Source organism: Sorex fumeus, unplaced genomic scaffold (genome assembly GCF_029834395.1).
Source record: "Sorex fumeus unplaced genomic scaffold, SorFum_2.1 ptg000131l, whole genome shotgun sequence".
In the NCBI taxonomy this organism is placed as follows: Eukaryota; Metazoa; Chordata; class Mammalia; order Eulipotyphla; family Soricidae; genus Sorex; species Sorex fumeus.
In genome coordinates, this window is record NW_026606188.1 from 37,127,804 (window position 1) to 37,141,661 (window position 13,858).

General features: G+C 39.6%; 1 pseudogene; it reads right to left on the minus strand.

Annotated features, from left to right (window-relative positions):
• Positions 1-356: 356 nt before the first annotated feature.
• The window catches only part of LOC130046105 (cilia- and flagella-associated protein 300-like), a 57,573-nt pseudogene continuing 44,071 nt past the window's right edge, over positions 357-13,858 (minus strand).

Consider the following 13,858-nt stretch of genomic DNA (forward strand, 5'->3'; position numbering starts at 1 on the left):
ATAGTATATAAATTAAATGTGTATCAGTCAGTAGCACTAGAACTAGCACTATACTCCCATTGCTCAACGTTTTGCTTGAGTGGGTCCCATTGTGAGACTTGTTGTTACTGTGTTTGGCATATAGAATACGTCAGTCACGGGTAGCTTGCCAGGCTTTGCCATGCGTGTGAGATACCCTGGGTAGCTTGTCGGGCTTTTTCGAGAGGGGCAGAGGAATCAAACTCAGGTTGGCCGCGTGCAAGGCAAACGCCGTACCCACTGTATTATCACTCCAGCCTAGTCAGTAGCAAAACTTAATAATTGGTAAAAATTTAAAATAGAAAAACATGGAAACTATTTTTTTTTTAAAGACATGGTTAGGACATTTCCCCCATTCCATAGCTGTAATAGAAAACATGAAGGTGACTTCTAAAATGATCCACAATAAAATAAGAAAATGTCTGTTCATGGGTCTTTGTGGATCGATAGCATACACCAATGGAATCCTATGCAGTGACTTTAAAGATAAAAGATGTTATTTGTATTTTCTTTGTTTGAGGAATCTTTAAAACACTCAGAAGATTCTTATAGATGAGCGTTGTTGTCTCCAGGCAGGGTTTAAGCACATCTTCATATTGAGAGAGCTCCACCAAGGCAAAGATGTTTGAATAGAAGAAATAGGAACTCTTCTCTATCCTCCGGGCTGAATATTTCATATTTTTCTGAGTCTTCCTCTAGTAAGACTTTCCTCAACTCATCAGAAATAGCAAAAATGATCACAAAAATAATCTAAACATTTTACAATATGTCCATTGCCTCGCACAATATTTTCAGCATACAACCGATTAAAAGATGACATGGATACCTGTGTGCAAAGAACATTTATAGCTTCAGTTTTTTTTTTCACTTCAGTTCCTAATGTAACCCAGTCTCCAGAAGATTCTGAAAGTAACTTCAAATTATACATAACATTTGGGTCCTTGAAAAATGTCATCACAAATTCATCCTTGCGATAGGCCTGGAAGGGCCAGTCGAAGCTGAACGTCTGCCCCTGGACCCTGCCCAGAATGGTCCTGGGGCGAGAGGGAACCTAGTAGGCCTGGGTCGTCCAGCCTCGGACCTCACCCGCCGCCACCCACCTGCCTCACCACTGCCGCAGGCTGCTGGGTGTCTCGGGCGTGCTCAGGGCCAGGAACGTCTTCTGAGGCATGAACCTGAAGCCCTAGCAGCCCGGCTTGCCAGCTTCCCCCGTCAGCCATCACCCTATAAATTTCTGAAATTCTGAAATTCCCTGTCAGCTTTGTATCTAGGACCACTTTTAAAGTGTTCTTCAGTAAACTCCAAGTTTAAACTTCAGTAAACTGCTAGTTATAAATACCCCCCCTATGAGAATGGATCTCATTCTCCTAAAGAGCCTTGAATATAATCTCAGGGCTAGGATGAAGGAGACTTACTGGGGCCTGCTCGAGGCAATTGACGAATAACAGGATGATCTGTGATCTGTGATCCCCTTTCAGAGAGCTGGCAAGCCGCCCCTGCACTGTGGTGTATTGGATATGCCAAAAATAGTAACAAGTCTCACAATGGAGATTTACTGGTGCCTGCTAGAGTAAATTGATGAACAACTGGAGGACAATGCTACAATGCTACAATGTATATATACGAACACACACATTCAGAGCTGGTTGTTTAAAGCAGATGGAGCATAGGATACTTCCTCTTGCATGTGGCTGATCAGGGTTTGAACCCAGAATCACAAATGGTCCTGGTAGCCCATCATGAGTAATCCCTGAGCACAGATTCAGAAGTTAATCCAGAGCACCACTAGGTATGGTCCTTTGTGTGTGTGTTTGTGTGTGTGTGTGTGTAACTAACTACATGGTATTTAAAAGTCCAATAAAGGTCTCCTTTTTGTCTTTTTCTTCTGCCAGTAAAAAAAAAAAAAAACACATGGACCGAGATCTTGAGATTCTCAACAAGGTTAGACAAGTTCATAGAATGTAGTAAGAACATTCACATCAAAAATGCTATGTACAATAAACTATCAGGTGAGTTTCTTAAATTTATAAACATGCTTGTATCTTTTTTCTCATTGGTTTGTCAGGCTTCATTAAAATGATTGTGTCAAGTCCCCAACAATATACTTGGAAGAATGTAATGGTTCATGAATATTAACTGTGATGATTCTTACTATAACTGTATTATTCATATTTTGTTAGTATTTAATTTTGGCTATTATTATTATGGCTGGAACAATAGCACAACGGGTAGGGCATTTGCCTTGCATGTGGCCGACCTGGCTGACCGGTATTCGATTTCTCTGCTCCTCTTGGAGAGCCCGGCAAGTTACCGAGAGTATCGTGCCCACATGGCAAAGCCTGGCAAGCTACCTGTGATGTATTTGATATGCCACAGTAACAACAAGTCTTGAAATGGAGACGTTACTGGGCTTGCTCGAGCAAATTGATGAACAAATTGATGACTTATGTGGGATTGTAAATATAGGCAGTAACAAATAAGTTACTGCCTATATCTACAATCAAAGAAGACTTGCTTATGCACATTTCAAATTATAGAGGCATATATTAATAATATGATTATTAACACCATACTGCCTTCAACTGAATACTCTTATATTTTGATGGTAACTTTCCAGCACATTAAATTGGGTCTAATAAATAAATTGTTGTCAGGTTTCTGTGAGTTTTGCTAGCAAGAGGGGATTGTAGAAGTCTTAGATTTATCTCTGACTAGCTAGGTGAAAATCTGGATTTATATTTCCTGTCTAAATGGGAGGACTTATGTGGGATTGAGCTCTTGACTTCTAAGACATGTCCTTGGATTTGGGAAGATTGTGTCTTAATTAAGTTAAATTGTGAAGCTCCACTTGTATCTAGAGAATACGAGAATTGTTTGATCTAGAAAAATGAAATGTACATTTGGTGATGTTAGAAACTGAGAACAAAAAAAATTAAAATTAAAATTAAAAAAAACGAAACTGAGAACAGAAGAGACACAAAAAATGTTTTCTTTTCCTCTAAGAATGATAAGTGAGATTTAAAAAAAGAGGGAATGATTAATTTATGAAATTCACAGCAACATGTGATGAAACTGGAAGAAATCATGTTAAATGAAGTAAGCCAGAAGATGGTTAAATGTAGCATGGTATCACTTATATGTCATATTTGAATAATTGGATAAGAGAATGCATGCTTTAAAGGTGAATTCCCAGATCACCCTTGTCCCCAGATTACAGGGAGAAGGAAATAAAGAGTGGATGAGGTGTAGGAGACAAGATAGATGAGAAGCAATAGGGGCCAAATCAGGGGATTCGGGTTCAAAGAAGATGTTAAGGAATGATAGAGCCAAATATCCAAACCAGAGTCAACAACATTGAAATCAAGAAACCCAAACTTTACAACCAAACTTTGGTACCTTTTCAGAAGGGAGGCTGGAATGGAGATGACGGGGCTAATGGGAGGGAAACTGGGAACATTGGTGGAAGGAAGTTGACACTGGTGGTGGGAGCAGTGCTGCAATATTGTATGTCTAAAACTCAACTATGAATAACTTTGTAAATCACAGTGCTTTAACGAAAAATATGCATTGATTGAAAGATGTATCATTTTGTGAAATAAGTATTTCTACAGATGACTCTATAAAGAAACTATGGTACATATCCACAAAGGAAATACTATTCAGCTATAAGAAAAGATAAACTCATGCAATTTGCTGCAGTGTAGTTGAATCTGGAGTGTATATTATTGATAAATCAGAGGGAGAGGAACAAACTCAGAATGATCTCTCTCAATTGTGGGATATAAATTAATTTCTTAGGGGAATATCAAATGCACAATGACAACGGAAATGAAGAGAGAAAAACTGGTCTTCAGTATAAAGTTTGCCACGGGGTTGGGTGGCCTTGGAATAATTAACAAAGGGAACACTAGGTCAGGGGAAGAGGAAATGCCTGCCAGATAGACTAGGGGCAGGAGGGAAACTGGGGACATGGGTAGATGGTAGTGGCACTAGCAAAGGGATTGGTTGAAACAATACATGCCTGAGACTCAATCATACATACTTCTTAACATTGTAATTCAAAAACAAAAGGAAGGGTTGAATATAGACATACAATTTCAAAGAAATCCATCTCTGAGTGGATATTGCTCATAAGATCAAACACATTTCGAAAGTATTACTTTAGAAAGTAAAGCTCTTCACTGGATCTATTCACTAAAATGGGAAAGGGGACAGCTGTAATAAAAATATAGAGACTGAATGCAATAATTAATAGTCCCTTAATTTTATCTTTTAAAATGTGGATAACTAAAAACTGAAAATAAAATTGTAATCACTTATAATCACTTGTCATTCCATTGTTCATCAATTTGCTCGAGTGGGTACCAGTAACGTCTCCATTCGACCCTGTCGCGAGCTAATGTAGACCAGTGACATCTGATCACTTCAGGAACACAAAGAGCATCAAACTATTTGTTCAGGATCTTGACGAAGAAGTCCAACCATCTTGTAGGTAGGCAGCCAGATATTCTTTTGACGTTCCGTGGAATCCAGTCGGTAACAGCTCTAGTCCAGCGGTCATCTCCAAATCGCATTACGTGTCTAACCCATCTGATTTTCAACACCTTGGCAAATGAGAGTGTCCGTGATCTATGGTTCCATGATGGAGGTCGGAACTCCAGATTCCTTTGAGTGAAGTGTGATATTCCAAGCATAGCTCTTTCAATTCCTCTTTGGGTGATCTGAATAGCATTCTAATCCTGTTTTCACAGGGCCCAAGTCTCTGAGGTGTATGTTAGTGCAAATTCCACCTAAAGTTATCTTTATTCTTCTGTAACCTTGGGAGGTATTGATAATTACAGGTAAAATTAGTTTAACTTTACTGTATTTTATCCACTTTGTCATCATCCCTCCACATACACCCCAAATTCTTCTACATAGCGAAAATACCTATAAAGCCCAAGACAAGAAAACTGCTATGTTATGAATATATGTGTCATTTTCCCCAGCTCATATATTTATAGCCTAGTGCACAGTGTAATCACATTAACAGTTGGAGCTCTTTAGAGATTATTAGATTATGAATTATATTTGTGCTCTTACAAAACTGACTCAAGAGAGCTTCCTTTTATTTTTATTTATTTATTTATATTGAATCACCATGAGATACAGTTACAACATTATTCATGATTGGGTTTTGATCATAAAATGTTCCAACATTGTCCCTTGACCAGTATAAATTTCCCACAACCAATCTCCCTAGTTTTCCTCCTGCCAGCCTTTGTCTATTATTGTGCTATATTAATAACCACATTTCAAGTTTACTAAACCTATAAATCTATACCTTATGTGACTTCTTTTTCTTTTTTTATTGAATCATCGTGACATACAGTTACAAGGCTTTCATGATTGAGTTTCAGCCATACAATGATCGAACACCCATCCCTCCACCAATGTGCCTTTCCAACCAATGTCGCCAGTATCCCTTGCGCCACCTCCACCCCACCCCAGTGCCTCTGTGACAGGCACTTTCCTTCTTTCTCTCTACTGTTGGGCATTATGGTGTGCATACAGATGCTGACAGGCCATGATGTTTGATCCTTTGTCTACTTTCAGCACACATCTCCGAAGCAATCCCTCCAACCATCATTGACTTAATGGTCCCTTCTCTATCCATACAACTGCCTTCTACCCCAACACTTGAGGCAGGCTTCCAACTGTGGAGCAATCCTCCTGGCCCCTGAAGAGAGCTTCCTTTTAGTCTCTCCTAACATACCTAAGAATCTGCTGGACCTTTGTTTTAGAATCACCCTGTGTCTATGACTTTGAGAAATGAATTTCTACCTTTTATTAACTACCAAGTTTATAAAAAAATCATATTAAATTTAATTTAAAAAATTAAGAGTGAGGAAAATAATTTTTCTGAAAATCAGATGGCTAACATCTATATATTATGGGAGGAAGTCCTGCTTTGACTGCTGTCCTTTAACCCACTTAGGATGGAGTACTAGTTTGCAAGTATAGGATACATGACATGCGTTTCTTCTGATGCCTATGTCTCTTTCCTCTCAACTACAAAGAAAAGTTATTCTGCATACAAGTTTACTTTTCTAATGCTAATAGAGTCTGAGAATCTCATTTGATTGCGATATAAATAGAGACTGTGAAGATTGGTGGTTAACCAATAATAATACTTAAGAAACAAATTAAAAGTATAAATTGTTGACTAAAAATAACTGCTTCCTAGGGACCCAATCCCACAGTGAGTCGGAATGAGTATAACAGTTTCCTCCTGGGAATAAAGAAGTTTCCATGATGAATTACAAGTAATAAAAGAAGAAAGTCACATTCTTAACTGATGAATGGAAATCCCTGAGGAGAAAAGCACTCATTTATACTCTTCTTTTGTGTGAGCCTGATTTATAAAATGTTGAATTTATTATGTGAGCTACATATTTTCTACTCAGATTTGTCTGGACGAAAAAGATTATCATATAATTGTTCTAATTATTTTAACTCAATTTTACTAAGTGCTTCAATATTTAATTGGTTCTTTACATTCTTTAATTGATATATCATTTATGTTCTCAGCTGCTTAGAATATGTATAAAATATAATGAAAATAATAATTTTTTTCCATTCCCTATTCACTCTCATTCACACTGTATTGACTCCTTCCTCCACCATCAATCCTGACATATCCTTTCTGCCCCACATACTTCTCTCAGGCATGTCACTATTTGATACACTGTGTGTGTGTGTGTGTGTGTGTGTGTGTGTGTGTGTGTGTGTGTGTATTTTGGTCAAGGAAAAGAGCAACCATAATTCCAAAATGGTCTCAGTGAATCTTGTCTAAGTATAAAACAGTTACTCTTGAATCCAGGCAGGAGCAGTGATTAGATATTAGACAACAGAATATAGCAAAGGTGAAGGAGGTCACTCTTTTGATTAGGTTATGTCTTATAAGAGTTACTCCTCAGCTGACTAGAGCAAGAAATCCTTCTGTTCACTTCAACGTAACTGCCTGGTGATGACAGGCTGTGAAAAAAAGCACAAAGCAAGGAACTCTGATGGCCTTTAAGAGTAGAGAGTAATCCCAATGACAACTGTATGACATTCATTCTACATCTTCACACAATTATATTCTATCAGCCAAGAACCCTGAGCTCCCAACAGGAATGCAGCCCAACTAACATCTTCTTTGCATCTTAGCGAAGAATCAGCTAATTTGTGCTTAGAGATGCTGTGAGGTGATGCATATATATATATATATATATATATATATATATATATATATATAGTAAACTGCTGAGTTTATAGTAATTTGTTAACCATCAATAGAAGAGCAATGCTTCATGTGATTTATTTGGTTTCCTTCTAATTCATCAAATAGCTCATAGTATTCCCCACCATTATATTCAAAGTGCTTTATCATCAGGTCTAGAAAATTTTTAAATAAAATTAGTTAAATGAAAAAAATTAATTTTGGAAAGCTCCAAGTACATCAGTGAATACATCACTTAATCACTTAATCACTTAACTTCCCGTTAGTCGTCGATTTGCTCGAGCGGGCGCCAGTAACGTCTCCATTTGTCCCTGTCGCGTGCTAGTGTAGCCCAATGGCATCTGTTCGCTCGGGGAACATGAAGGGCCTCAAACCGATCGTTCATGATCTTGACGAAGAAGTCTGACCATCTGGTAGGTGGGCGGCCACATGGTCTTTTGACATCCCGTGGAATCCAATCAGTAACAGCTCTAGTCCAATGGTCATCTTTAAATCTCATTACGTGACCAGCCCATCTGATTTTCGACACCTTGGCAAATGAGACAGCATCCCCGATACTTGATCATCGACGGATGTCAGAACTCCGGATTCGTTCTCTCATTTGAGTGAAACGTGATATTCCAAGCATAGCTCTTTCTATTCTTCTTTGGGAGACCTGAATAGCATTCTCATCCTGTTTGCGTAGGGCCCAGGTCTCTGAAGCATATGTTAATGCAGGAAGAACAGTGGAATCAAAGAGATGTGCCTGGAGCCGGAGGTTCTTCGTCCTCTTAGCTATTTCTTCGACGTTCTTGAAGGCGTTCCAAGCCACTCTCTTCCTCCTGCGCAGCCCGGGTGCCAGGTCATTTGTCATGTTGACCTCTCGACCTAGGTACACATAGCTGTTGCATTCGGAGATGGTCGTTCCATTGAGAGCAAATGGGGCGTCAGGAACAAGGCTGTTTCTCATAAACATTGTCTTCGTGAGATTCAGCTGTAGTCCTACCTTTCCACACTCACGGTCAAAGTCGGCCAGCATTTGTGCCGCTTGACTGATGTTTGGTGTTATTAAAACAATGTCATCAGCAAAGCGGAGGTGGTATAGTTGCCGACCATCTATTTTCACTCCCATTCCTTCCCATTCCAGTTGTCGCATGTTGTTCTCGAGGGTGGCACTGAAGAGTTTCTGTGAAACGGTATCACCCTGCCGCACCCCTCTCTTGACATCAACGATCAATTCTTTGTAGAATGGTGAAATCCTGATAGTGAATCCGCAATACAGCTCACGGAGGATCCTGATGTATTGGGTTTGAATGCCCTGATTGGCTAGGGCTTCAATGACCGCTTCCGTCTCAACAGAATCAAAGGCCTTCTTTAAATCAATGAACATTAAACAGAGCGGCATCTTGAACTCCCGAGAAACCTCAATGAGCTTGGTTATCGTGTGGATATGGTCGATGGTGCTGAATCCTTTGCGGAACCCTGCTTGCTCGCATGGTTGTCGGCCGCGCGACACATTATAAGACACTAAATACCCATCTTCTGGAATTGTCGTACCATATTTGATAGGGTTCAAATATGGTAACACCTACAAGGGTGATTAGAGGTCACCCCAAAAGCCTCTATCCCTCTCGGAAAGACTGGCAAGCTACCAAGAGTATTCCGCCCACACGGAATAGCCTGGCAAGCTATCCGTTGTGTATTCGATATGCCAAAACCAGTAACTACAACTGGTCCCATTCACCTGACCCTGAAGGATTCACCGACATGGCAGCACTGAGAAGGATGAGAAAGGAGAGTCTGACAAAATCTCAAGGCAGACCTAGGCTGCCACAACGAAGGAAGACAAAAATGATCATCTGTACTTTCAATGCACGTACGCTAGCATCAGATGCATCCATCGAGGACCTGATGGTACAAGCGCGAATGATCAAGTACGACATCATTGGTCTGACCGAGACAAGAAGGCACGAATCTCACCATGCCGTTTTTGACACTGGAGAAGAATTGTTCCTCGGAACATGCGATAAAAGAGGTGTTGGAGGCGTCAGTGTCCTTGTCAACACAAACTTGGCCAAGAGCATTGATTCATTCGAATGCCTAACAACCAGAATCGGACGTTTACATTTGAATAGATGTGGCTCACTGCCTGCAGTTTCTATCTTCGTTGTCTATGCACCAACATCTCATTATGATGAAAGAAAAATCGAGAAGTTCTACATGGAGCTAGAGAAGTTCTATAAAGAAGACCACACCTTCTACAATATCATTGTGGGTGATTTTAATGCCAAGATAGGACCGAGAAGATCAGCTGAAGAACTTCACATCGGGACCCATGGCCTAGAATGGAACGAACAGGGTGAGAGACTGTCTGAGTTCATCATATCGACCAAGACCATTCATGGTAACTCACAGTTCCAGAAGGCAGAATCTAAACGATGGACATGGGAGTCTCCCGGTGGACGATTCCACAATGAAATAGACCACATCATATTCAATCGACGGTTTTGCCTGACCGATGTCGCTGTTGTTCCAAAATTTCGAACGGGATCGGACCACCGTCTCCTTCGTGCAAAATTCTACTTCACAGAGCAGGGAGAAAGGGCTGCAAAGTTCAAAAAGAAAACTCCCAGAACGACCACCAACTGGGAACTCTTTGGCACTATTGCGGCAACAGGGGAAGATGCCATTGTTGACAACATTGACGAGGAATACGATCAACTGGTTCAGCACCTCCATGAATGTGCGAGAAACGCTGAGAGATAGCCACAAAAAATCGCCTATCTTCGAAAACTCTTGAGCTAATTCGCCAGCGTGGTTTGGCGCATGCCTCAGGCAACCGCAAGCTAACGTCCGAGCTTGCAAAGCAGTGCAGAGATGCGATCAAGGAAGACCTCAAAGAGAGAAGAGCAGAAGTACTGGTAGACGCAGCAGAAGCCGAGAAAAGTATTCGTAATGCCCGCCTGTCCTTTGCCAACTATAAGACCAAGATGACTGCCCTCCGACGTCCTGATGGATCCATCACATCCTCCAGAACGGCAATGGAGAAGATTATCTATGACTTCTACTCAAATCTCTTCGATAGCCATGTCCACTTGCCGACATACCAAATTCCACAGGATGGATATGTCGTTCCCAACGTTCTCCCTTCCGAAATCCGACACGCCATTTTGTCGGTAAAGAAACAAACAGCACCCGGCCCAGACAAGGTCAGACCTGAACACCTGAAGAACCTGCCGTCAGTACTCATCAATACACTGGCTCGGCTCTTCACTCGCTACCTGTCTGAATGCAAGGTTTATCCCAATGGAAAACCAGCAGGACCGTACTACTGTTCAAGAAGGGAGACATCCATGACATTGGCAACTATCGCCCGATCTGCCTATTGTCTGTCATCTACAAGTTGTTCACTCGAATCATCCTAAGTAGGATTGGCAGAATTTACTAGATGAAGGACAGTGAATACATATGACATTAAATTGACAAAAAAGTAAATATAATATTTAGGGGACAAGGGGCACAGTGAAAGTCATATTAGTTTAGAGAGAAGTATTTTCTCCCATAGTTCTATTTTAAATCTTTAATTAAAGTTTCTTTTTTCTTTAAACACAAAGCAAGACATTCAAATGTTATTTAATCTTGAATTTTACTAATATACTAAGCTCTTATTAAATATGCCATGGGGCATATTCGATATGCCAAAAACAGTAGCAACAAGTCTCACAATGGAGACATTACGGCACTGTTGGGAAGGATGAGTAAGGACAAGCTGTTAAAATATCAAAGCTGGGATGAATGGAGATATTACTGGTGCCCGCTCGAGCAAATTGATGAATAATGGAACGACAGTGCAGACTAAGCTCTTAGACTGGGTGATTAATTGTATTGGGTATTAAAATACTCAAGCGGGCCCAGTAATGTCTCCATTGGAGACTTTGTTGTTACTGTGTCTGGCATATCGAATACTCTCGGTAGCTTGCCGGGCTCTCCAAGAGGGGCGGAGGAATTGAACTCGTGTCGGCCATGTTGGCTGCTTGTAAGGCGAACGCCCTACCTGCTGTGCTATCGCTCCAGCCCTAAAATACAAAGAAGACTTTTTTTTCTCTGATCTTTAGTTTGCTGTGGGAGATTTGGAAGTAGCTTCAAACTCTATAAATACAATGAATTTTTGAATAGCAAGACTAGCAAAATGCTACACAAACATAGATAAGAGTAAGAACAGGTGGCATTACTGAGTGTTTGCTATGTGCCACATCTATTCAAAAGAACTTTATGAGTATAAGTCATTTTGTTCACAGATGTATTTTACCGTTAAAGAAAATTAGACTCAGTTTAGTTAGCCAGCCCAAGGGGTCACATAGTAATAGTGACAACACAGATTTAGACTCATATTTGCCTAATTCTTGAGCTCAAATATACAATTCTTGCTAAAATGGCTCTTCAATACGAATGTAAAAAAAATACATTACCTGGAGAGTTTGTTAAAATGAGCGTTCTAGAAACATATTCTCCTTCAGGAGAAGCTCAGAAGGGCTTCTTTTTAAGCAATGCTTCAGTTGATACTGATTTAAAGCATCCAGGGCTGTACTTTAAGTAAAGTGTAAAGTGTCACGTACTTTAAGTAACGTGACACTTTACACATTCAGTATCAGGATGAAGTAGAAAGAAAGGCTATCTAGAGGTAACACTTGGGAAGATATTGACCAGGTAGAAAAAGAAGAAGGAAAATAAGAACCCTGAACCAGTGTTACATGCATAAGAACTGCTTGAGGATTAGGACATGCATTGAATATCTCAGGAATTGCAAACAAATGCAGATACTTATGATAGGCATGGGGTTACACAGAGAATTAATAAGTAAGGGAAACAATATCCTGATTAGGGAAGGTATGCTTGGATCCTAGGAAGCATTATCACAACTATTAAAAGCACAAGAACTGAAGACAAATTATCTGGAATTAATTCCTAACACTGTCCTGCAAGAGATCTGAGAACATGTATAATTTGCTTAAGTATATTGTCGCTCAATTTCCTTACCTGCTATTGGAGACAGCAATCCTATACTAGAGACATATCATTTAGGTAAAATTGTATAGTTTTGTATAGTAGCAGGCACAAAAATGCACAAAACACATTCACCATGAATTTGTATACCAAATCCCTGTCTGTCTGTCTGTCTGTCTGTCTGTCTGTCTCTCTCTCTCTCGCTCTCTCTCTCTCTCTCTCTCTCTCTCTCTCTCTCTCTCTCTTTCTGGTGGATTTTTAGTTACTGGATTCAAAGGAGGGAAACACTGAATATAAATGACTAGAAGTTAAGATTGAGAGAGAATGAGGATGACTGGTTGACTCTTAGGCAAACTGAGGTTTTACTGTTGAATTCCCCTTACTGAATCCTCAATAGCTGTGCTGTGCTCTCACGTTATAATAGCTGATGTTAGATTCCCCCACAACCCCTTGTCTCTCCACCTTGTCAATACACATTCACTTTTCATTAACTGTCTAAAGAGGTTAGCAATTTTCTCTATGCTAAAAGATAAATTATTCCTTGTTCCTTATCATTCTGAAGATATTAACATAACTGATTTCAGTTTCTTCAAGCTGCCTTGGACGTGCATTTGGTTATATCTTGATTTATATCAACATATTCAAAGCCTTGTTAATGTCACCCAGGGTATACTGTCAATTGGAATAAAACTTCAAGAAAATTTTCACCCATCTCCTCTCATTGTCAGGTTCATGAAACAAGGCATATGTTTCTGACATTACCAAATTACTGACATATTACACAGAAAGTACATTTTCATTAATTACAGGACTATATCAGAAATACCTTGACACTGACGCTAGTGAAGTTATCATTAAGCATACTCTAATGGCACACTTGTTCCTCTCCCCCAAAGCCACAATACAAAATGCCAAACATTTGTCATCATGATGTTAAATCGTTAGAGAATATGGGTCACATTTGACAAGTGACTACACTTGAAAAAATTTTAGTAAATAATTCTTTTTGTAGCTTTAACCTAACAAATGAGCAAATAGATGATATAGATGGAGAGATGGATGGATGGATGGATGGATGGATAGATAGATTTAGATAAGATGACTCTATTGACACTAAGTTTTATCCCCTAAAAACAATTTTGTCCAGTATACCTCTGAAGAATGAGAGCAGAAAGGCTACAGTTTATATATAAACATGAGGCATATCAGTTGGACAGAAAGTCAACACTACAGGAACCAATATATAATTTACAAAATCAATATGTGGCAAGATGAAGGATAGATTTGAGGAATAAAATTTGGAGACACTGATTATTTGGGGAATTATTGCTAGTAAGGAAGGATAAGGATCTGAACTGGACCTCTGCTGATAGAAATTAGTTTGGATGCCAAACAAAGTTGTACATACATGTTTATTGCTTTTCCAGAATTTACAGGTATCATTTTACAACTTGAAATCACCTCTAAATGTCCTACAAATGTTCTGCTTTCTGAAGAAAATAATTCAGCCACTCTGCTATAATATTTACATTTTCTATGCTAAATTTCCTGACCTGCAGAATAATCTCCATTCCATTTATTCTAGTTTTGCCA